At 33.8% G+C, this 24,203-nt stretch overlaps 1 protein-coding gene across 4 annotated transcripts in view; it reads left to right on the top strand.

Annotated features, from left to right (window-relative positions):
* LOC123864416 (neurogenic locus Notch protein) overlaps nucleotides 1-24,203 on the top strand; it is a 184,776-nt gene that overhangs the window by 14,010 nt on the left and 146,563 nt on the right. The window lies entirely within an intron of this gene.

Raw genomic sequence — 24,203 nt, 5'->3', positions numbered from 1 at the left:
TGGGTCGGGGGTTAAAAAGAGAGATTCGTAGAGTTAAGAGTACAGGATACAGGTTGACAGATAATGATATCAATAGAGACAAAATATGTAGACCAATTAATTACTTAGCAAACAAATAACGAGAAAGTGACTCTTATTTATAGGGCCATAAGACATGTCTGAGAATTTAAGATTGTAATCTAAAGTGTCGGTAGTAATTGATTGTCAAGTATGCAGATCACATTATAAGTTAGCTATAACAAGACAAATACAGTATAATCCATACTAATAAATAAATCAGAAAGTGTGACTGTCTGACTGCATATTGCATCTTCTTGGCCAACTGATTTTTATAGTAAGAGAAGTAGCTTGCATCTGGTGTCGGATGTTTTACTACTTTTTACACCGGAAAGTCAGAGAGAATCTTAGATAACAAGTGTAAATTAAAAATTTATAACACCCCCGACAAGTGAAGGTTACAGTAACTAGAAAAGAGCTGATAACTTTCAAACGGCTGAACCGATTTTCTTGGATTATAGCTAAGAACACTCTCGATTAAGCCACCGTTCAAACAAAAACAAACTAAATTAAAATCGGTTCATTAGTTTAGGAGCTACGATGCCATAGACAGATAACAGATACACACGTTATACACGTATAACACCCCTCTTTTTGGGTCGGGGGTTAAAAATCTGGGACGGTGTAGCGGGTGTCATTGTTATTATACCTATTACCATTTGTATTATTTATTCATATTTAGTCGCTTAATTGCGTCTGCGGAAGGCTCTAGATTCTAGACGTGAAAGTCTTATCTAGATCTCGATTTATTGCGATCATCGTCTGACCACCACTTAGCCACTTAGTAAGTGTAAAGTTGATTTCAAACTACGGAATATACCTAATATAATATATAAATATCGCTCACCCTACTTTTTAACCCCCGACCCAAAAAGAGGGGTGTTATAAGTTTGACGTGTGTATCTGTGTATCTGTGTGTCTGTGTATCTGTGTATCTGTGTATCTGTGTATCTGTCTGTGGCATCGTAGCGCCTAAACGAATGAACCGATTTTAATTTAGTTTTTTTTGTTTGAAAGGTGGCTTGATCGAGAGTGTTCTTAGCTATAATCTAAAAAAATTGGTTCAGCCGTTTAAGAGTTATCAGCTCTTTTCTAGTTTTCTTGTAGAAAAGAAGGTTAGATACCTAACCGTTAGGTTCATAATATTATGTCAATAGACAAATGTGAAGCTGTCAAGATGGACGTTGCCTAAATACATAATTATTTATTTGAAAATGATGTTTTGGAAATCTCAGATACTTTGGATCGTCGGGGGTGTTATAAATTTTTAATTTACACTTGTAAATGTCACTGTTCACACTGTTAGATGTAATAATAAGGTCATTTAATAGTTAGGTTTAATAATTAGGTTAATTTAAGGTCCTGAAATATTAGGTCTAAGTTGGAACAGTGACATTTAAAAGCGATATTTATATATTATATTATATTTCCGTAGTTTGAAGGCAACTTAAATCAGCATTATGTATTTATTATCCTATCATTATGGCTAATATATGATTGATTTTTCGCTTAACATATTGTTCGTATTTCTCGTTTAATTTACACAATCGTGAACGATTTGATAGAATCACGTTTTTTCGTCATCCTCTGTCGTGTACCCAAGACTGAAGCTTGAAAAGATTTGACGATAGTAATATTGTAAGAATAAAAGTTCCGACGTCTGAAGAAAACCTAATACATAAAATATAAGAACTTGAGCGATTTTACGATATATTCTGAACATTGTGAGACAATGATTACATTTGAATCTTTAAAAAGTTTATTGTTTCAAGTTTTAGGTTTCATTTGTCATGAAAAAGATTTGTACCTACTACCTACTTAATTTCTTAAAACTGCTAATTTTATGTCCATGAATATGTAAATAAAATAAAATGTTCAATAAATTTTATGGTACCTATATCGGTATATCCAATTAAAACCGAAAGCCGTTAAAAAAGCGCTAAATTTGAATGTAAATTTAATGCGATCGCTTCTTTTAAAAATATACTGTTGATATAATTTAAACTTAATCGGAGCTTCAGATCAATATTGCAGTTTTTTAATCCTTTCACTTGACCATCGTCGGTCGGCAAAACGCTCGAGGCGTTGTAACCTCTTAAAAGAAATTAATAACTTCTGAAGACGTTAAAATATGTAGTTTATTTACTTTTATTTATTAGAGTTTTTTATGTATGAATTAAGGTTTATTTTTAAAGTTCATTTCAAGGGCTTTATGAATTTTGATTTCTGAGTCACTTCATTCATCAGTTACATTGCCATGTTACATTGCCATACTCTCTCTGTAATATCATCATAATCTTGATAGCTGAATAGACTTTAGCAAATTAAAATAAACAAAACCCGAAGATAACAATCCTCTATCGCTATCTATTGTTCGTGATCATACTATTGTTTCACGGGCAACGAAAACTGGAGGCAAGGAATAACGGGTGAGGCAATCAAGAACGCATTACGATACGAATATTGTTTCATCAATCATTGTACCTCATCCAAGGTCCAAATTGAGATTTACTGTAAATTTCATCTCGGCATCTGTGATTGGGTTCCAAAATCGTGATATAAGTTGAACACTGTTTAAGGCCTAGCGTAGACGATCGGGTTTATCAATGCGATTAATCTTCTTCTTCCGAACGTGTGTCCCAACTTACATCAGGGTTCGTATTACTTTTCTGTCGCTTCTACTATGTCAACATGCATCGTCTTTTGCATCCTTGGGAGACCTTTGGCAACGTGCCATCATTAATGTCTGGAAAATAACACGGATATCTTACGATTTTTTATGGACTATTTGCGTTCTATAAAAATCCGAGCAAATAAGACCAAACAGCTCTAAAAATTAAGTAAGTTACGTTAGATAAGTTGATATCTACAAGTATGTTGGAGAATAGAACAACATAAATAAACATGCGCATGTATATTTAGGAGATGAGCTGGGAGAAAATCAGCGAACGATTTAAATTAGCCCATTACATATATTATCGGTGGTCTGCGTTAGATATCAACACTGTATCTTTATCTGTAAAGAGCAAGACCGCTTTCGGAAGATTGATCGTATAACTACGTGATTTACTAAATTACAAATGGATGATATTTCAATTTAACTTTTTTATTTGTTCGATTCTGAACGATCGAGTTGAAGATTCCTACGTACCTATATTTATGATACCTTTTTTGTAACACTTCAATTTGCCTCAATTGATTTCCTAATTAAAAATAAATAGCAGTAAAAACGTGTATAGGTTAATTGATTTTTATGTGTTAATTAATTTGTACACGCCTAAGCAATCTTCGGAAGTGTACATGTAGTGTAACGAGAGAATGTGATTAGCAACAAGTATGTCAATCAAACAGCAGACATACGAGATAGATTGAATCAGGTTATAAAAGGGAATTTACATATTTGGAAAGGCCAGCGAGGCGAAAATAAAAATACGTTAGATAACAGCTAGACTAGAGAGTAGAGATAGAAAAAAATAATTTTAGGAATTTAAGTACAAAAAATCATTTTTTTTAAACAAAAAAACTTATTTCGAAAAATCATAAAGTACTTAATTAAAAAAGTATTTTTCATTACGGCTACTCATCGGTAAAGAATTATATTGGAAGATAGATAGAATTAGCCTTTATGACAAGACAGTATGTGTATATACAAGGTAGGATGTTATGGGTAGGTAGGTACAATTAATAGATTACTGGGATCTACAATAGACAATCTGCATTATGCTGTGCAAAATTGCGGTAGTTGTGATGTCTATTTCAATGCTAAAAATTGTAAATATAAGCCCAGCGTTTGTAAAAGACAAAGAATCTTATATGCAGTTGCTATTTTCTCTAAAATCGAAACTATAGTTTCTATTTGTATTGAAAATGTCACAATAATACTTAAAGCTAGCTTTATTTAAGGTATTCCAATGGTAGATGTACTTGTAAAAGTTTATTGGAATAAAAATATTTCTATCCTGTTCTAATTTACCTACCTACTCTAAAAATCATGCCCGCGTGGAATGGTGCCAAGATAACTGGCTGCATTTCCACTCTGGCAGCTGAGCTCAGCTCAGGCTGATTCTCGAAATTTTTTTTTTTTGCACTAAGACTCCATTAGTTTCTTACACCAAAATCAAGGGTTTAAGTAAGTTCTTTAGTTACATAGATTCAGGTTCTGTCTGATTGACCGTTCCAGAGATTTCACCTTGTACTAGTATACAAAGTGCGTTGATGCGTGTGTAATTTGCATGACACAGTGCTGGTTGATCGTAGACGTCCGTAATTGGATTACGAAATAATTCGTCGCCAACTGAGGCGTGGTGTCTGAGCTTGGATTTTCGTGTTTTTGTTTCTTGTCTAGTTTTGTTGACTATGCTGTCAATTTCAGAACCATTGACTAAATTATCTTCCACGTCTTCCGAATAACGGTTATTTTTAACGTTTTTAATTTGTGTTAACCTTACGTTTTGTATTGCAAGTTTTGATTTCCGAGATTGCCATTCTTAGTTAATCAGATATATGTGGTTACTATAGGAAATTAGTGCAATTCATATACCTGCTTACTTTTTAATACTTATTGATATTTGAGTCAAAATTATTTCAAAGCAGGTATTTGAGTACAGTGCATATATTTTAAATGTCGATATTTAAAACAAGTATGTGCCTACCTAAATGTATACCATTTAGGTAACTGTTGGGTATTCTGGTAACTTTATTACAATAGACCACGTGCGGTGTGCAATATATGATTTTTTCTGGCATAGTGAATCAAATTCACTAATTATTTTACTTATTCAATGGGTCAATGTCATATCGGCAACGCACTGTAGATACAGTCCCTAACTGTTCCTATCAGCTGGTGTCCGCCTAGACTCTACAAGCTCCCTTTTTGGATTGGATGTGTAGGTACATACACATTCGACGTTTTTTCTGATTTACTGATCAATAACCGTTTGATTAACTAATGTTTACTCATTCAATAGGTCAATGTCGTATCAACAGCTCCCTGTACAGTATCGTGCGGTGTCCGCCGGAAATCGGACTGGGTTGATATCGCGCGCAGGTCTGGACAAGTCGCCGGAAGCCCCGAAGCTCTATCAAACCGTGTGAACTTCGCTATCTGCAGCACCATGTTATAATAATTGTGGGGCATGTTTTGACATGACTTCTTTATCAATCCTTATCTTTGGTTCCTTGATTTGCAGTTTTATTTTAACACCACGCAATAATAATTTGTAATTTTTAGCATCACTATCATCTTCCTATAATTATACTCGTGATAATATACTACTACGACTAACAGATCCTTCCGTATTCATAATAGAAAGTACCTATGTAACTCGAGGAGCAAAAAAACTAAATTTAACTTGCGGATGTTTTCGTAGCATAAAATAAGCTTTTTTTAATTTTTTGAAACCTTAAGTCTTCGCTGGATCTTTTTCATTTTAGTTAGGTACCTACTATTTATGAGTTTTGTTTGGTCTGTGATTACCATTCAAAATTCACACACAGTTTCAGTGACCTCGGTATATGAATTGTCCGTATGTATGTACTATGGGTACTACTGTCGTTGGTTCAATGTTTGGTGTTTTTATCAAGCATTTGTTTCCATTATGTTTTATTTGTCCAGCCATCAGTTTTGATTTGTGAAGGTCACTGTAGATTTGCTGATATCAAAACAAAGCGGTGTTCATGTTATGCCGACCCTTTATTAGAAGTACCTACGTATATTTAGAAAGGCATAGGCGTTTGTTGGTTTCAATTGGACTTTGAGTTAGTCTATTTAAACAACAAGGTCTACAACGTCGCGTCTTAATCATTGTTGTCCATTGTTAAACATATGCTTATTGACAATGATACCTAATAAAAAGCTTACTAATATTCTCACTGAGCTTTTGCTTTATTAATATGTATTACATTAAATTTTGTTTGTCTTGTTTAGTAACCAAGGGATTGTAATAATTTTTAGCGATCTTTTGTAGTTAATTAGTTAGTGTTAGTTAAAAAGTTCCGTACTCCTCCATCTCCAAAGGTCTTCATAAATTCTTATCCTCGTCCCCTGGTGCCTTTTCATCAATAGGGCCATCCTATTATTAAAAAAAACAATTCCTTTTATCAAAGAATATATTGACCTTGGGTTCGTCTTATTTCTACCAGACCCATTAAGAGCTGAAGACGATAGTGCTAATAATGGTGACATATTATTAAAAGCAAAGGCTCATGTTTGATAAAAAAATGAAGTGAATGCCTAAAACCCTGAAAATGAACAAACGTTCAATTAAAACGCAAGAATTTGAATATTTCGATTACCATTAACCATTCAACCGAGTAATTCAACAACTCGGATATTAAAAGGCCGGAAAACGTCCTCGAGTCTGGTAAAGTAGTTGTCAAAACGAGCGATTTCCTACCATTGTGTGAGTCACCGAGTATCATAAACACTGCGACAGCACTTCGTTATGCACTTGTTGGCTTGTTACCTGCATTTGTTGTTTTATTGTTTTACTGCCACTTTACTGGGATTTTGTTTAGGGGTTCTGCCGTAAATATACTAAAGAATACAATATAAAGAGCAGGATTTTTTGATTCATATTCATCATCATCAACGCAACGCCATTTTTCTAATGGGCACGGCCTTCTCTCAGAATGATAATGGCTCGTACTCTTAGGTATGCAAGTTTCCGCACTACTTCTTTCTTCACCATTAAGGCAAGGAATATTTAATTGCTTAAGATTCACATAACTCCGAAAAGTTAGAGGAAAATAATCGAAAAAGATCGAACTTCCAACCTCCCAAATAGACAAACCCAAATGGCTTTATTAGATCAAATTAGTACAGCATAGCTTAGTTATACTTGATACTATTCGGATTTATCCTAATAAATGATAGTTTTAAGTTTCAAGACGGGCACCTTAGCGCCTCAATTTGATCCTATCTTGGTTTTACCAATAGATATGATGCGGTATAAAAGATGGAATGGCATGGTTGGAACAAGCCAACTTAAAAGAGGCGTGTTCCCATCTGTCATAGAGAAAGCATAGGTAACTGTGTATTTGGTAATAAAAAACTGTTTCAAATCTGATACAGACAATGTCTTTTCTGTGGCTGAACTAGAGATATCATATTGGAACTTATTGGAAGTTATTACCATGTTATTACGCCTAAACGTTCAAGGAGGTTGTCCATTTTTTATCATTCCCTTTCGTACTGCGTAATTTAAACTCCAAGTTTTTTACATCTGACTCAGCTGTAAGGTAGCCATTCCAAAACAAAAGACTTGCAAAAGACCCACGCATTCCGATAGCCAGGTTCTAATAATATGTGTTCAAACGTCGTGTCTCGGGGCCATTCGATGGTAATTACTGGGATTATCCTGTAACCTGCAAATTGTAAGTGCAGTACGACATCTGGTGCGCGGGCGCATTAATTAGCCATTACTGGGCTACTGGTCTCAGAAGGTCAGGATTATTAAGTCAATTAATGCGCGCGGAAGATTCTAACACCCTATTCTGATACACATTCCTTTGAGACTTTAGATAAAAGATTATATTTTGCCAACTTTTTAACGAAATCTATCGCTATCAAGAGCTTATATATAGGTTATAAATAAGTATCATTAAAAACGTCTCTTTAAGTACAATTAGATTTGCAACGAATTGAGTACATAAAACTAATTTGCATGACTTAAAATTCTAATACTTTGCTGCGTCAAACATTCATATTGTGAAAAACTAGTTCTTCTTTCACGCTGTTTTTTCTTTTGTCAAATGTCTAGATTTTTTATGTATCTCATCTGAATAAGTAGATATAAGACTTGCTTGATACTGACCTGCTAGTATGCTCAATACTATGTATGTATAAGCAATCATCATTATGACTTTAGGTTCGTAGGATACAGGCTTAGACTCACTTTGAACTTAGCCAACAGAAGTTTTACAGTCCGACTGATAAAGGTCTTTTGCCCCTGTTACATTAACACCTAGACAATTTCTAAGCTCGTAATTCGTAGGAACTGTGCATTCAGAATTGCACGTAGGTTAGTCTTAAAATATAGGTCTCAATTTTAGACTAGATGTCGTCCAAGTCGTAAAGATTGACTTCTATAGTATAAAAAACACCTGTTTCGTGCGTTCATTCAAAGAAACTACCATCATGTCAAAGATATAAAAGAAGATAATAATTTGATACGGCGTAACGTCCAACACGACATGTTAATGACTAAAATGGCCGCAGAGGTTTCGACACAAGCTAATTACGTAATGCAAGGTATCATGGGTATAATTAATACTTGTGGTTTTTTGACTGTAGTGTGTGAGACCAGTCAGATTTTAGAGAAATATATCCACATTGATCTCCCTATAATATCTACACCACTAGGTAATATGAGAATACTTTGTGTTCTAATGTTCGCATTGTGACTTGTGTAAAATTCACCAGACAAAATTATTTCGTTTCGTCGGTAATTAGTTATCTATTAGAATCTTTTACATCTGTGATTTCCTTTTTGTCTGTGAACCGAATGAATCATCAAGCGATTTGCAAAACAGAAACCAGTTAGCGAAATCAATACTAAAGTAGAACATAAAGATAGCTTTAGCCATCCTTAAAAGCTTTCATTCTAATATCAGGTTAGACTCTTGATAATATGAGCCTAATATAATTTTACTTTGTTCATATGATATAAAGTTTGCATACAAAAGAAAAACGAAGTGGCTATTCAAAGCAAATTTTCTACAACAACCGAATGATTCATCCAGACAATTCGCAAACGAAAAACAGGTTAGCGAAATCATAACCGAAGTCGATCGTTTAAAAGATTCTTGTGAAAATATAAGGGAGGTTGAATATGTGAGTTGGGCCTTTTAGGATTTTACCTGCTCGGGTCCCCTCGGGCACCCTTGGCCGGGTGCGCGCGCAGGTGTCCGACGCACGACCCGCAACCCGCATTGCGCCGGCGCACCGGTATGGCGCGAGGCACTGCATCTTAAACTTATCCGAGGATTATAATATTCAAATTTTATACCGCTTGATGTTTTAGGAACCATGTTTTTTCTTCTTTTTTGGGATTTTTAAGTGCTTCTTTAAATCCTTCCCGTAATTCGATTCCTTAAAGGCATACCATATTGATATAATATGTTTTTGTTTAATGTAATGTATAATATATTACTGACTTAAAATTTGGTCTTGTACACTTCCTTTTTATTGAATAAAATAACATAATAGAAGGAGACCTAAGAAAAATGGGTAAGTGCGATGGAAATGGGGAAGGCGATGAAGGACTGCGATAAATGAAAGAAGATAATAGAGGAAACTAGGACCCGCAAAGGATTGTAGTCTACTTTTCATGAGCACTTTGTAGCAGAGTTTTAATACATAGTCTACTTTCCCCAGATCTAATCACGATGAAGTTATTACTTCATCGTGATCAAATACATATTCTAAATGAGGTTCTAGGCAAGTGAATAAGATAAGGTACCATACCTATTTACTCATTCATAATCCTGACAAAACTACGTCGATACCGAAGATTAAAAGAAAAGTAATTATAAGATAGAATCTACAATCAGTTAAATGACAAAAATATAAAACTTCTTAGATTAAAGTAGAAAGACAAGAACCACAAATTTTACTAAACTCATGCGTTGAACCCTAAAAGTTTTACAAAAACTGTCATGGCAACTGTTTAAGCCCAAGCCCGCACAAAAAGAGCGGGAATTCGGTCGTTTCCGCTTTCTTGGAACTGTGATTCAGGCTCGCGTGATAGTCTATGATTTACACAGATTATATACTGTAGCCTGTACAAAGATTATGTTCTGCGGTCGTCGGTCGCAATCGAATGCTACATAATGCTAATGATGTTTTGTTGTTTTTGTTTTATATAATTTGGTACAATGCATGTGGTAGGTAATTTTATATTTATTTGGTTTCTTTGTTTAAATTAAAAAGTTTTGGAGATTGTTTTTTATTATCTTGATAATTTTTATGGTTAGGTATATTTATTTCGTAGATGTCTTCACGATTCACAAGTTGTAAAAACACATTCTTAAGTACTTTTTCTCATATAGGTACGATATTCTTTATGAATGCTTATAAATGATTTGCAATCACTATCAGGTTACTAGGCGATCATCAGCTGTTAGCCAGATAATTATTTGCTATTTCTTCGATTTCGATAGCATTAACCACTTTTAAATTCGATCTTTACCAAACCTCAAAGGCGGCACAAACCCATTAAATCACAAATCAATAGAAAAATAATAAATATTCTAAAATCAAAACTTTAATTTTAATACCCCGATCCTATAACACATGGCCCGTCGGGAAGAGCAGTTTATCATTTTAAAGGAATTATAATACAGTTCGAATCGCGCTTTCACTCTGATAGATCACGCAACGCCTTTAATTATTATTTAAATTTATATCCGTGCCCTTAATTTGTTTCTCCGCTTCATATATTACTCTGATACTTTCTAACAAGTATTGATTTGCTAAGCTAATTGCCCATCCATTTAGAAACATTATGCATGCTTTGTTTAAAACGTATTCTCTTTTTCTTGGTTTAACGAATATTCGTTTGTTTATAAATATTTACCATATACAGTAATTATTTTAGGTATTTACAATGTTGTGGTGCTATTAAAATAATCAATACTTTTTCTAATATTTTTTTCTTGATACAAATTCCTGTTAGGTATATTTACTTATCGAATCGCCTTTGCAAAGATGCATACCGGACCTAGAGGCACGCTTTATAAAGGAAGTATAAAGGCTATAATTATATAACCTACTTATAATAATTAAGGCTTCAATCTGAAGTAGTGGTAACAACGAGAAATATCTACTTAGTAAACTTTGAAATAATGATAGTTTCTTCCATAATGCTACGCATAACAAAAAATAAGCTAGCGACTATCTTTAAATCTTACAATAGGAATATCTTCAATAGCAATCGCGAAATTTAATTTAGATGGACTAATAACAACCGAATTCCCACAGGAAGTCTCAATTTAGATTTTCAATGGCTTCAAATTGCCCAAGTCATTTCAAATCGCAATATTATGGCGAACAATGCCTCCAACTCTGAGCATGGACCTAATTCTGAATCAGTTCAAGTACCTGGTGCCTTCGAATCCCATCCAAATTACGTACATTAGTTCAAACGTGAACCCCGCCCTATTGTTTGAGAGACATATATGGTTTATTCGAAAGCATTACCATTCGATTTAAGGTTCTAGTCGTATTAACGGGACTGGTTATTAAATCTGCTAGGCTTTATTCATACTTAACTCATTTTAGTGGATAATTTGAGCAAGAAACGAGAAGCATAGTTAACTTCTAGTCTTCCAAAAATATTTTTTGCAGATGATGTATACCTTGTGAATGGCTTTAGTAATCTATCTGTACATAATCTGTCAGTAACTGAGATATTTATAGTATTTAGTATCTAATATTATTATTTGCCATAAAAACGATATACACTTTTTGTTAAACAACGTTGCTTCTTGTTAAGTAACTTATCGAAAAATTACCGATTATTTAAGTATTATTATTAATTTATTCCGCTAAAAATACTTCTGTCATAGGTAGACTTGAAATAGACGTTAATAGCATTAGCAGTTAATTTTTATTAAAGGCCTAAATTATTGATTTAACATCATATTATTTTGTTTTAACGTTTACCGGACGTCTTACCTCTAGACCACGAAGATTTAGACCTGTCTTTAATATTACGTTTTGATCAAAAATGACTATCGGTACATTTAAACGTTCGGATTCCGGTACTGGTATGCATATTTGGATTTGTCGGCGGTAAGTAGTTTATTGACAAGAATTTAAACGTCCATTATAACTCATCGTAACCGGACTTTTCACCAAGTTAATACAGGCACCATAACTCACGGCTATTACCATAACACGAGTGGCCAGTCGTTATAACAAACCTTAGGATTTCACGGATAGCTTTCCATTTACAACTAAATGAGTTTACGCTATTAAACACCATTATAACTGGTTCTACTAAAGTTTTATCATCTCTTAATTTGGGACATTTAGTTCTAATTTTTGATTCAATTTTAAAGCTAAGTATTAGTTAATTTTATTTTATTGTCTTGACAATCAAGATGTCTGAGACGAAAATTACAGGAAATTTTTGTTATTTGAATTCCAATCCCAACGATTTGCATCTGATTTGTCTCACTATACAAATTGAATAATAATTTCTAAGTATGTATATGTAAATGTAGTAGAGTAGATTGGTGACATTCTTAAATATTCCAAAATGGTCACAAATTAAGCGGTCATTATGTAAAGAAAGAACATCGATTCGGCAAATGTGATAATGCTTACCGATCAAGATAAAACGATTTGTAGAGTTCACGAACTTAGAGGCCAATAAAAACCGGAGTTCAATACACTCGAATAATATTATATGGCTATCAAAATCGATGTTCCACAATGGGTCCGATGTACAAGACAGATTGTGGCAACGTCGGGCGATACATGCATTTCATGCTTGTATTATGATACGATGTTTATCTGTTTGTGGGAAAGTAGACCTAAAATGTGTTTGTATAGTGATTAATTTCTTTTGTCACCTTTTATTTTGTGTAGTTTTGAAAGTGCTGTTGGGTGTACTTTGGTAGCGGCCGTATTTATTAGCCACTGGCACTAATAATCCGATTTAAGCGTCATCTCAAGCTCGATGATTAATTAGTCGATTCCGCCTATGTCTATGTACAAAAAAGTTATTTATTAGCCCCACCGATGAATGAGCGTCGGGAGCTTTTATATTTGAACATGGATAAAGTATTACTTCAATTTTTTAACACATTGTGCGCTGCATGTCCGGGGTATACTCTCATGTCCATAATACTGCGGCATATTTCGTTAAGATGATCATGTTTAATACTTTTATTAATAAGTTCTGCTGACTTGTAGAATTATTTTATGTTAGCAGCTTTCAAATCAGAGAAGTGGAATTTAATACTTAAAACGAGTTTTCCATTACTTTTTACTTTTAATAAATTGTGAGTATATGAACATTGAACATATGACATGATATTTTAAAAGTTAAAAAAAACTTAAAGGGTGTATTTCTTGAAAATGATCTTTCTCAATAATGTTACTCATGACATGTTGTATTAGAATAAGTGTGTAACTTTTAAATCACTGAAGCATATTTTATTAAGTATTTGGATCAAGTCTGCTCATAGTTCTAAGATCTTAATCTCTATTTGTGTACACTTTGACCGTCTTGGTCGAGTAAGCATATCACATGCGAGTAACGGGATTGGGCGCGAATCAACAAAGAAATTTTATAGTCCAACGTAACTTAGCATTTTAATATCTCTTGCTACTCTAGATAACATATTTTGCTTGTGAATATTTAAAACTTGAAACCGTTATTGGAACAGTGAAGTATAAAAATTATCCTTCAGTTCGCTGTGTTGAAATAAGTAGTTTTTTATTTTTAGGGATTTTGAACTCCTGTTCTCTGTTAAAGTAGTGTTTTTCAATTGTTGATGATGCCTACAACGTAGGCATGGTTTTAGGGGTTTAAAGAACTGATGTTCCGGGATAAAAGTTAAGCTTACGTCCGTGTCCGCGATGTAAGCTATCTTTGTGCCATACGTTAAAATCGGTGGAACGGATGGACCATGAAAAGGTAACACAGACACATTTTGACATTAATAATACTGTATAGATTAGTATGAATATTATAAGCTTGCGCTTGACTTCAATCATACTTATTTTGCAATATAATCAAGCATATCAGAATCCTCAAATTGAATAACTGTACTTTAGTTTGTTTTTTAATATAATAACCATAAGAAATATAAACTACGTTTAAAATCGTTGGCTTTTAATTAAACCTTATGCCCAAAATACAAAGTTCTTAAGAAAAACATGTGATTCGAAACATCGATAATTTTGGAGAGATTGCGCAATCAATTTTTAATTAATATTTTATTATCAGATGTTAGCGTACAAATCTCGTAACACTGCGAACCATGCAAGTTAAAATTTGGAGATCCCATCGTTTGTAAGCGTCATGACGAATCGAAATTACTATTATTCGGTAAAATGGTTTTCTTGTTAACTGATTTTTTAAGTGCTTGTCTATATTTATCATTCTTCTTTGGATTGAATAAATTTAGAATTCTCTTCTTCATCTAGCACCTTCAATCTAGAATCTTTTTAATGTTCTACTGTTCCAGAGTTACACACATAGTTCATCGGGTTGCAAAGCTGAAGTGGCAATGGGCAGGGCACATAATTCGAAAAACTGATACTTAGATGTTAGAGTTCCAAGGTGATAGAATGGCAACTTCGTACTGGAAAGCGCTGTATTAGAAGATGTGGTTAAAGAATTTATTCTCAAAAGATCCTCTACTTACTACTAGGTGGACTGTGGACACATGACATCAAACGAGACGCAAGGAGCCGCTGGATTCAGGCGGCGTAAGACCGTGGCCTATATCCAGCAGTGAGCGCCTATCGGTTGACGATGATGACAATAATGATGATGATCTTCCTCTTCTCCTAATCTAATAAGTTTAGAGATTAGAGCCTGGTTATGACTTATTTACCAGGCTCAATAGTTATGATTTCTGTGACGTGGTTATGGTTATAACGACATTCTTTGGTTTAGTACAATAAGTATTTGAAATTAAAATATTATTTTATATAACGCTTTGCTTACTTATAAAAAAAGATTCCGACGAATTGAGAACCTCTTCCTTTTTTTGAAGTCGAATAAAAAGTAGTGAAAATATCATCAAATTAGTTTTTTACTGATAGAAGTTTGAGTCACTATTTCCTCGTATGTCAATCTATCTTGCAGCAATAAAGTGATACCTACGCACGTCTCAACTTTGAACTTGAACTATGTTTTGCCTAATGCCGACTTTTAACGTCTTTATAATTTTTCCCATCTGTACATTTTGATGAGTATTTATTTCTTCTAAATGTACGAAGTTAATGTTTACAATATGATAAACTAGGGGATGCCCGCGGCTTCGCCCGCGTGGATTTCGATTTTTTTATATCCCATGGGAACTCTTTGATTTTCCGGGATAAAAAGTAGCCTATGTCCTTCCCCGGAATGTATTCCAAGTCTGTACCAAATTTCATTAAAATCGGTTCAGCGGTTGGGCCGTGAAAACGTAGCAGACAGACAGACAGACACACTTTCGCATTTATAATATTAGTATGGATTAGAAAACTGTAATTTGCACTTTGCATATTAAATCTATAACTTGTCCAAAACCTTTACTAATTCAACTATGTAATTGACAATGTTTCAAATACTAAACATTAAAATTTCATCTATTTAAGTAGAATATTAGTTTCAGATCTTTTACTATACAGTTTAGGCGTATTATCACTTTTAGATTTTCCAGTATACTTTGTGTTTCATTGGATCATTCCTTCTAATTCAGCCGTTATGCAAGGAAGAAGATTATGCTGATATGATAAAGTTTTGAATTCGGTTTCTTCTCTTCTTACAATGTTTTTATATTTAACATAAACAATTGCAAGAACGGTATCAAGTTTATCGTCAACAAACGTAATTAGATCGAATGTTTTGTTACTTTTAACTTTTAAGTAAAGTTTAATCACTAAGCATTTCTAATTCCCGATGAACAAAGGAAGTAATTAGAGGTTATTTATGGGCTACCTTATCTGTGATTGTTGCACGAACGACCGTGGGGCAAAAACGAGAATCTAATTGTTTGCGGGCTCTTATCCAGTATTCGATGCTTACATTTAGACCACTTGTATAGCTGGAGGGCTGGTGGGACGTTTCAAAGAAGTACTGGATAAACGCTTCACTACATTTCACTACAGCGATGGAAACAAACCAAAATCATGCGAACTGAATATAAGAAAATTTTGGAAAAAAAGAATTAATTTCTTCATACGCTTGAACAGTTTACAAGAGTCCCTATCCTCTATTGAAAAACCCCTGTATATCCAAGGTAGACAATTCCATGGAAGATTTTTAATGCCTAAAACATAAGTACTTTCGATTCAATCCAATCAGCCTACTAGCATCTACTGCTGGACTGCATGAATGTTTTTCAAAAATCCCGTGGGAACTTTTTGATTTTATAGGATGAAAGTAGTTTATGTCCTGCCCTGGGATGCAATTACCTATCTCTGTATCAAACGTCAAGATTGGTTTAACCAATGGGCCGTGAAAGGTAGCAGACAGATAGACAGATATACACACTTTCGCATCAATAATATTAGTATGGAATATGAATAAGAAGGATTACAATTACATCATTATCTTACAAATTCAACAATTTGCAGTCAAAAAGTTACCCAATTTGAGTAAAAGGTTTGACTTTGACTGTGGATTACATTATCTTGTGAGCAGCTGAATGCGCTTTGTCCATCATCCGTATTTACCATCAGCTCTTGGAGTTCTGGTCGTTGTACAGAGACAATGGCAAGAGAACATAGAATAACTAAAGCCATTTATGGATTTATGGCTGGTGAGTTGTCGCTATTAGCAATTAATGCAGTTCCGCAAACACCATAACTGTCCCGAAGCGTTCTTGTTCAATGCGTCCGTTTATAAAGAACAATCATTTATTGTAAACGTTGGGAAGTTCATACATTATTATAAAAATCAAGAATAATTTCATTACATTAGCATGATTTTTATACCTATTTTTAACGGCTGAATATGTTCAGCGGAACTGAAAGTAGAATTTTTGACACGCTTATATGTTTCAGTAAGTATTTGATTGCATGTGTGTGTCTGTTAGTTCTTCTTTTATTCAGGTTTCTTATTAAATTACAATTCAATCCTAGGTCTTAGGTTAAGGATTGGTCTCCGCTATCCGTAATCTAAGATCTAGGTTCAATCAACATCGAATAAGTTTGTTATAGATACCGTTGTAGTTTACAATTTTTTTTTTAACAATCACTTCTAGTGTTGTCCTGACTTTTTCTAGACATTTTTGCTTTGATCTTGATAACATCATCTGCGAGATTGTCTACTTTTACGAACATTAAATTCATCTAAGAAATCAGTTTTGAAAAACATTAATATGTATAAGTATGTATACAGTTTTTTTGGTAGTTCCCATGTAAGTGATTGCTGGAAGCTCGTAAAAAAAGTTTATTTCTCTAACACGTTATATCTAATTGGCGACAAATCCTCTCTGACACGGACGCATCAGTCAGTAGGGATGTCTATGTAATAATAATGTTACTGTTACCATCCCATAGCTTTCACAAATGTTTACTCAAGTCCATGGTCGAGCGGGTCCAATAATTCCCTAGGCCCTTGTGACGTGAGCGACAGCTGCAACCAACGTACTACTGTATCCATCCCTTTCTACCACCACTGTTTTATCATTTGTCTCTGTCGTGTCGCATATCTGTCAGTCGGCGTCTGAGTATAAGTTGGTCAGACTGTATCGATTTTTGTTTATAGAATGATACATTCCTGTGTTTTTGTTGATTTGTCTTTATCTTTATAATAGGTACTGTTATTTGGTTTGAATTCTGATATAGTTTTATGTCCTGTCATCCTGGCATTGTAATCTTTCCGCTGTTTAATCTTCATCCATGAGTTATAAGTTACTCAAATTATAGCTTGTTACAATTAGATTAGATAGATAGATTATAGAAATATTTAAGTATTTTTAAGAAGTTTAAGACTGTTTGTTATAAAATATCTTTCAGGATCAGCATCGTTCTAAAATTTTCCATTATCTCATTTCGGTTTTGTTTCTGAGTTTTAGGCTGCTCAGTATATTTATGTTATTACATGGACAGCTAAATTTCGTCATTTGACTGTTATTCAGCAGAATTTAATGTCAGAAATCTATCTATCTATCATTCTATCTGTAATCTGTCCATAAGTTAGCAACTTTGTAATTTTCCAGAAAATACCATAGTAAAAGTTTTGGGTAAATAACCAACATTCTCAAATTACTTATCAACAAATTAAAGATAGATTGATTACTTATCATTAATTTCGGCAGAAAGCCGACAATACTGAAGAATTTGTTAATTTAAAAAATAATGGGTACTCTCGGCTGCACTATTTCTTCATTTTCAAGATTTTTAGTCATCATTTGAATGAAAAACATCACACTAATATTATAAAGGAGAAAGTTTGTATGCGTGTGTGTGTGTGTGTGTATGTTTGTTACTTCTTCACGCAAAAACTACTGGACGGATTGAACTGAAATTTAGAATGGAGATAGATTATACCCTGGATTAGCACATAGGCTACTTTTTATCCCGGAAAATCAAAGAGTTCCCACGGGAATTTTAAAAAACTTACATCCACGCGAACGAAGTCGCGGGCATCAGCTAGTTGACAAATAAATAGTGACCAGATACATTTTATTCGGGGCATTCTTGTCTTGTATCTATTCCGTCTTATCTAGTTTTCGCTTACTAAGGTTTCTCAAAAGACCGTTACGCCATCGAAAGCGGACTGGTTGTGTGAACAGAAACTAGTTCCCATTATAATGTTATGTGCATAAAAAAGCACGACATTAAAATCTGCCGCGAAGTTACTTCATCAGCACACTCAAAAACCAAAATCACTCAAAATATGGAATTTTGAAAATCGGTGAAGGGGGGAAATTTCCAAAAATGCTGAAACACGTAAAAAATTCTTTACTGTTAACTGGTAGTCCAAATATCAATTTTTATAAAAATCACTTGAAATTTTTAGCTTCTATTTAACACAAAATGGAAGAAATTTTCAAAAATGTATTTTTAGTGAGCGTCTACTTTATAAAAGGAATCTACGCTCAAAATTTCAAGTTTCTAACCGCAGTGGTTTAGGCTGTGCGTTGATTCCTGACTGACCGATTGATCAGTCAATCAGTCAGGACAAGTTTTTTAAAAATTAATATAATATTACATAAGTAGGTACCTATAGTACTATGTATAAACAAATGTAAATTAAAAATTTAAAACACCCCCGACAAGTGAAGGTTACAGTAACTAGAACAGAGCTGATAACTTTCAAACGGTTGAACCGATTTTCTTGGATTATAGCTAAGAACACTCTCGATCAAGTCACCTTTCAAAGAAAAAAAACTAAATTAAAATCGTTTCATTAGTTTAGGCGCTACGGTGCCACAGACAGATACACAGATACACAGACACAGAGATACACAGATACACAGATACACACGTCAAACTTATAACACCCCTCTTTTTGGGTCGGGGGTTAAAAAGTAAAACATTGACCACGAAGTTACTTCATCTACACACTCAGATCAGAAAATAAGAAATATAGTTTCTAAAGGCATTCCGAACCAGTGGTAGATCCTTTTGACGATTCAAAAGAACTTGTAAAAGTCTAATTGAATAAAAATATTTTGAATTTTGAATTTTTGAATTTTGATGACTACCTACCTGATAATTTTTAAACTTCCGTGTAGCGGTATCAATCAGGTTTTTATAACTGTGCTAAATTTCAACTTTACAGCATTTATAAGTTTATTTTTAAAATGGCAGTGACACACAGATAGACAGATGGACTTAACGAAACTATAAGGGTTCTTTGGTTTCCTACGGAACCCTAAAAAGTAACTTACATCTAAATTCGATGTCGGCGCGGGCGCTTATAATCTAACTAGCCTTCCCATCGAAACCAGCGTGAAAATATAATGAATTGATATAATTAGGTACAACTAATTAACCAGCATGTAAATACTGAATTAAGGAATTTCTCTTAATGTCCGCTTTTTGGTGGTCACATTATTGTGAGACGGCGCCCGCGCAGAGGGACGTCCATAACGACATTAGAGGAATACCTACTTTTATTTCTTTTTAGTCCCGTCTATCTTTTTTAATAAAACAATCAATTCAGTAATTTTAAATGATGACTTTTGTTGGTTTAATTAATTAGATATGAGATGATTTTTAATCGTCAAAAATTTTTGTTCGGTACTTTCCTTCTCTAAGGTAGAATCATGAATTGAATGGATCCCTCTACAAACACGTGCGTGCACCTACGTCAATTTTTGAAAAAAATATTTAAAAAAACTTCGAAACCGGGAGAAATTAAAGGAACCATGGGATATAAAACCCGTGGTTACTTGTAGTATCGATATAATGATGCTATTACATTATTACAAAAAATAACATTCTAATAGAGTATGTAAGTACCCCACAAAAGTACCAAACGCTACACAAGGTCAATTTTTTAAAGATTTTACGTAGACGATGTCAAAAAACCCTTGGCACCATGATGGCCGCTTGCCCCCTTGGTGGTGGTATCCGTGACGGATTTCCCTACAAAAAAAGGTTAATTTTATATCTAGATACCTACCACAGAGTAGATTCTGGTTATTCCTTGTAGACCGTAGATATACATGCCTGCCAAATTTTGTAAACCAACCGCCGAAAATTGTAAACGATCGAACGCTTCTAACGGTTACTCATACATTCATCCATTCAAACCATATTCAAACATAACCCTATCGATAACTCGTCCCGTCAACGTACGAGCGATTCCAATAGGAACACATATGCAAGGAATTAACACATGTACTCTGCCAGATGGTGTGCACTTGAGCAGTGTTTTTTTTTAATTTCGATGGGAAGCGGCGGCAAGGATTTTGAGAGCAGTAGTCTTTAGTATGAGTTTGCACATATCAAAATCGGTGTTAGTCGTCGAGTATCGAGACACTAATCACTATAACGTTAGAAAATAATAAAACTAAGGATCCTTGTTTTAATCTGTTTATTCATTTATTCATAAATATACATTTTACGTCAATCACAATTCAAATTTCATTTTTTAAACAGTATGACCGATTTTACAGTATGACCGATTTTTACGAAATTTGCGAATAGGGCGTTGACTATTGATGATTGAACAAATTGTAACTTTAGAACAAAGATTTTCTGGTCTATAGAAGTTACTCTATGACGTTTTATTTTTTAGTAATTAGAAATAAGGATTTCTAATTACTAAAAAAAAAGCGTTGTCGAAGCGTGTAAACTCGTACTAAACCTTCGGGGTGCTGGGGAAGCGCCAACTGTTTGATATTGAATAGTTTTTTGATTAATGAACAATGGCATTGCTTATCTCTATAATAGTAACAGGGATATGTCTGTACTTATTGAAGACTAGCTAATAGCCGGGACTTCCGCGTGGATTTAGGTTTTAAAATCCCCTAGGAATACTTTGATTTTCCGGGATAAATAGTAGTTATGTCACTTTCCAGGTCTTTAACTACAGGTATCTATGCAAAAAATCACGTCAATCCATTACTGCTAGCTTAGCGGTGCCATCGAAGCACAAACCAATAACACACACACACACTTTTCATATTTATAAATCGATATAGTGATTACATAGTAAAACCAACTATCGAATCGTAATCATTACAGAAAACTAACAAAGAGACCTTTGAATAATTTCAGAGGTATACCTAAACCACATATTGGTGTTGAACTTTGTACATGGTGAACTTTTTATCTTCAAAATATTTTCTTAAACCCAGCGCTTAACTAACGTATAATATTCACAAAACGTAAACAAAATTATAATGATATCTATTCAATTACGGTTAAAACTTTTTATTAGGAGTTTAAACGGTTGTATATCTAGTTTTTATGTTTCCCATCCGATGTCCCGCGGTTACGACACTGGAAAATCTCCTTCGTAAGTTCCCGACCTATGAATAAATAATTAATAAATTAAGATTTATAACTCTTTAGGGACGCGGATGTGCCTTGGAATTATTTAGATTTAATTGGACATTTATTTGTTATAAAAGTTTTTTTTTTTCATCCTTTAGTTTGTTTAGCTTCGGAAAGTTTTAAGGGTCTTAATTTAATGAAAGTACGTATATTAAGTAAAAGACTGTCCGTTATCACCCGATACAGAATAAATAATCGGATTAAGTTACCTTTAAGTTTTAAGGACTTAGTAGTAGTTTTAGGTAGTTTTAAGTTAGTGGGTTGTCTGTTTTGGATTCCATTTTTATAAATAAGCATCGTAGTTACTCGATAAAATATTCTTATTCTCGTATTACTTTGAAATAATTCGCAAAAACGTTATGTATAGAAATAATTTGTGGTGACAAATAATTAAATAACATTTATTTCTGTCGACCACGTACTGGACGGGCCATTCCGAGCAAAAATTCTGGGTTCATTTCGCATTTGCTTATAATTTGATGGCTAGTAGCTTCATTGAACACCAAAATCGTAGTAGGCACTCGTACAGATATACCATTATTGGATTTCCCTTTTGTTATACATAACAAATTGCAATATCTAATGGGTACAAGTAAACTATAACAAAAAGTTTTGATGATTTTTGTTAGTATCAACAACGTTTTAGTACTAAGCAAATAGATACCTATTTACATACATAACGATATTTATTTCATAAAGTTCTCACTAGATGTGTTGACTGTGGAGTGTGGGTCTACGGAGGAACTCGATATCAAGTATCGTTTACTATCACAATAATTTACCAATTTTTTTTGGCAATGTTTAACTTTTGAGCGGTTGTTTTACTTTGTAATAAACATTACACTTTATCGTAGAATTACGTAGTTATTAATGCTCGGTTTCATATGCAAATAACGAAATCGATTAAAACTATTCGATAAAATCAACATGTTTAATCTGTATAACAGAACTAGGTACATAAACGATATTATACGACTCCGATCTGGACCGAGACAGTCTAGGCTGTGAGAACCACTTATAGAACATATTTATTTACAAGGCTTCTTGCTAGGACATTTTAATATTATGACCTAGTGTTAGTACGTTAATTTATTTAAATAATAATATTCAAATAACTAGACCAGATTTATTTTAAGAGGGCTCTCTCCGTCACTCGTTTCATACAAACGTAGTTCCAATTTCATTTGAATATTAAGCAACCAAAGTCGATGAAATTTTGCAGACATATTCTAGAAACTAATATCTATGTCTGTGGTTTTCCAGATTTCTGTTAAAATATTCCGTTTCAAAGTTACGCGGTCTTAAAAATTTACATACAAATTTTTGAGCCCCTGTAATTTTAAAACTACATATTTTTAGAAAAATCTAAAACACCACAGACACAGATATTAGTTTTTAGAATTTGTCTGCAAAATTTTATGGACTTTGGTTGCTTAATATTCAAATGAAATTAGAACTACGATTGTATGAAACGAGTGACGGAGAGAGCCCTGTTAATAGCTTGGTAAAATATTCCTTCACAGAGGTAAGTACGAGTAGAGACGTAAGTTAGTTAACGGTGAAGGAAAACGTTGTGAGGAAACCAGCTTGAGTTCTCCATAATGTTCTCAAAGGTGTGTGAAGACTGCTAATCCGACTTGGCTACCTGATGAGCTACGGCCTACAACCTTACATTCTGAAAGGAGATATATGCTCAGTAGTGGGTCGGCGATGAGTTGAGTTTATGAGGCAGGTACTCTTTAGTAATATGTAACGTTCAGAAGTGGAATGCGAAGTTTTAATTTTGAATATCTTCGCCTCTCGGGTTCTGCAATCTTTTTTCAATTTCTAACATAATATTGTTGTTTCGGGTTTGCTTAGAATAATCTATCCTGAAAGACAAACTCAAAATGGCTGCTAGTAATAGTAGCAATTGAAATTGAATATAGACGAGCAAAGTTGCAAATAAATAAATGATAGTTGTACAACATTTTTCTACTACTTATAATAAATTATCACACTAATATTATAAAGGAGAAAGTTTGTATGTGTGTGTGTGTGTGTATGTTTGTTACTCCTTCACGCAAAAACTACTGGACGGATTGGGCTGAAATTTAGAATGGAGATAGATTATACCCTGGATTAGCACATAGGCTACTTTTTATCCCAGAAAATCATAGAGTTCCCACGGGATTCTTAAAAAACATACATCCACGCGAACGAAGTCGTGGGTATCAGCTAGTTACGTATAAATAATTGTCATGTGCCATTCATAAATCCAGCCGTAGGTAAGTAGGTAGATGGAAGTAGAATCATTTAAATAGGATCTCAAGCCCATTTAATGACCCTATGACAAAGCAACTTGACAGTCAGTCTGACCTTCACGATATAATGACCAAGCGAGGCGTTATTTACTTCAGTATAAATGTACTTTGATAGATCAGATTACTATGATTATTTTACCTACTATACAAAGCTGTGC

This window comes from Maniola jurtina, chromosome 4, assembly GCF_905333055.1.
Source record: "Maniola jurtina chromosome 4, ilManJurt1.1, whole genome shotgun sequence".
NCBI lineage: Eukaryota > Metazoa > Arthropoda > Insecta > Lepidoptera > Nymphalidae > Maniola > Maniola jurtina.
This window is presented reverse-complemented; position numbering and strand designations above follow the sequence as displayed.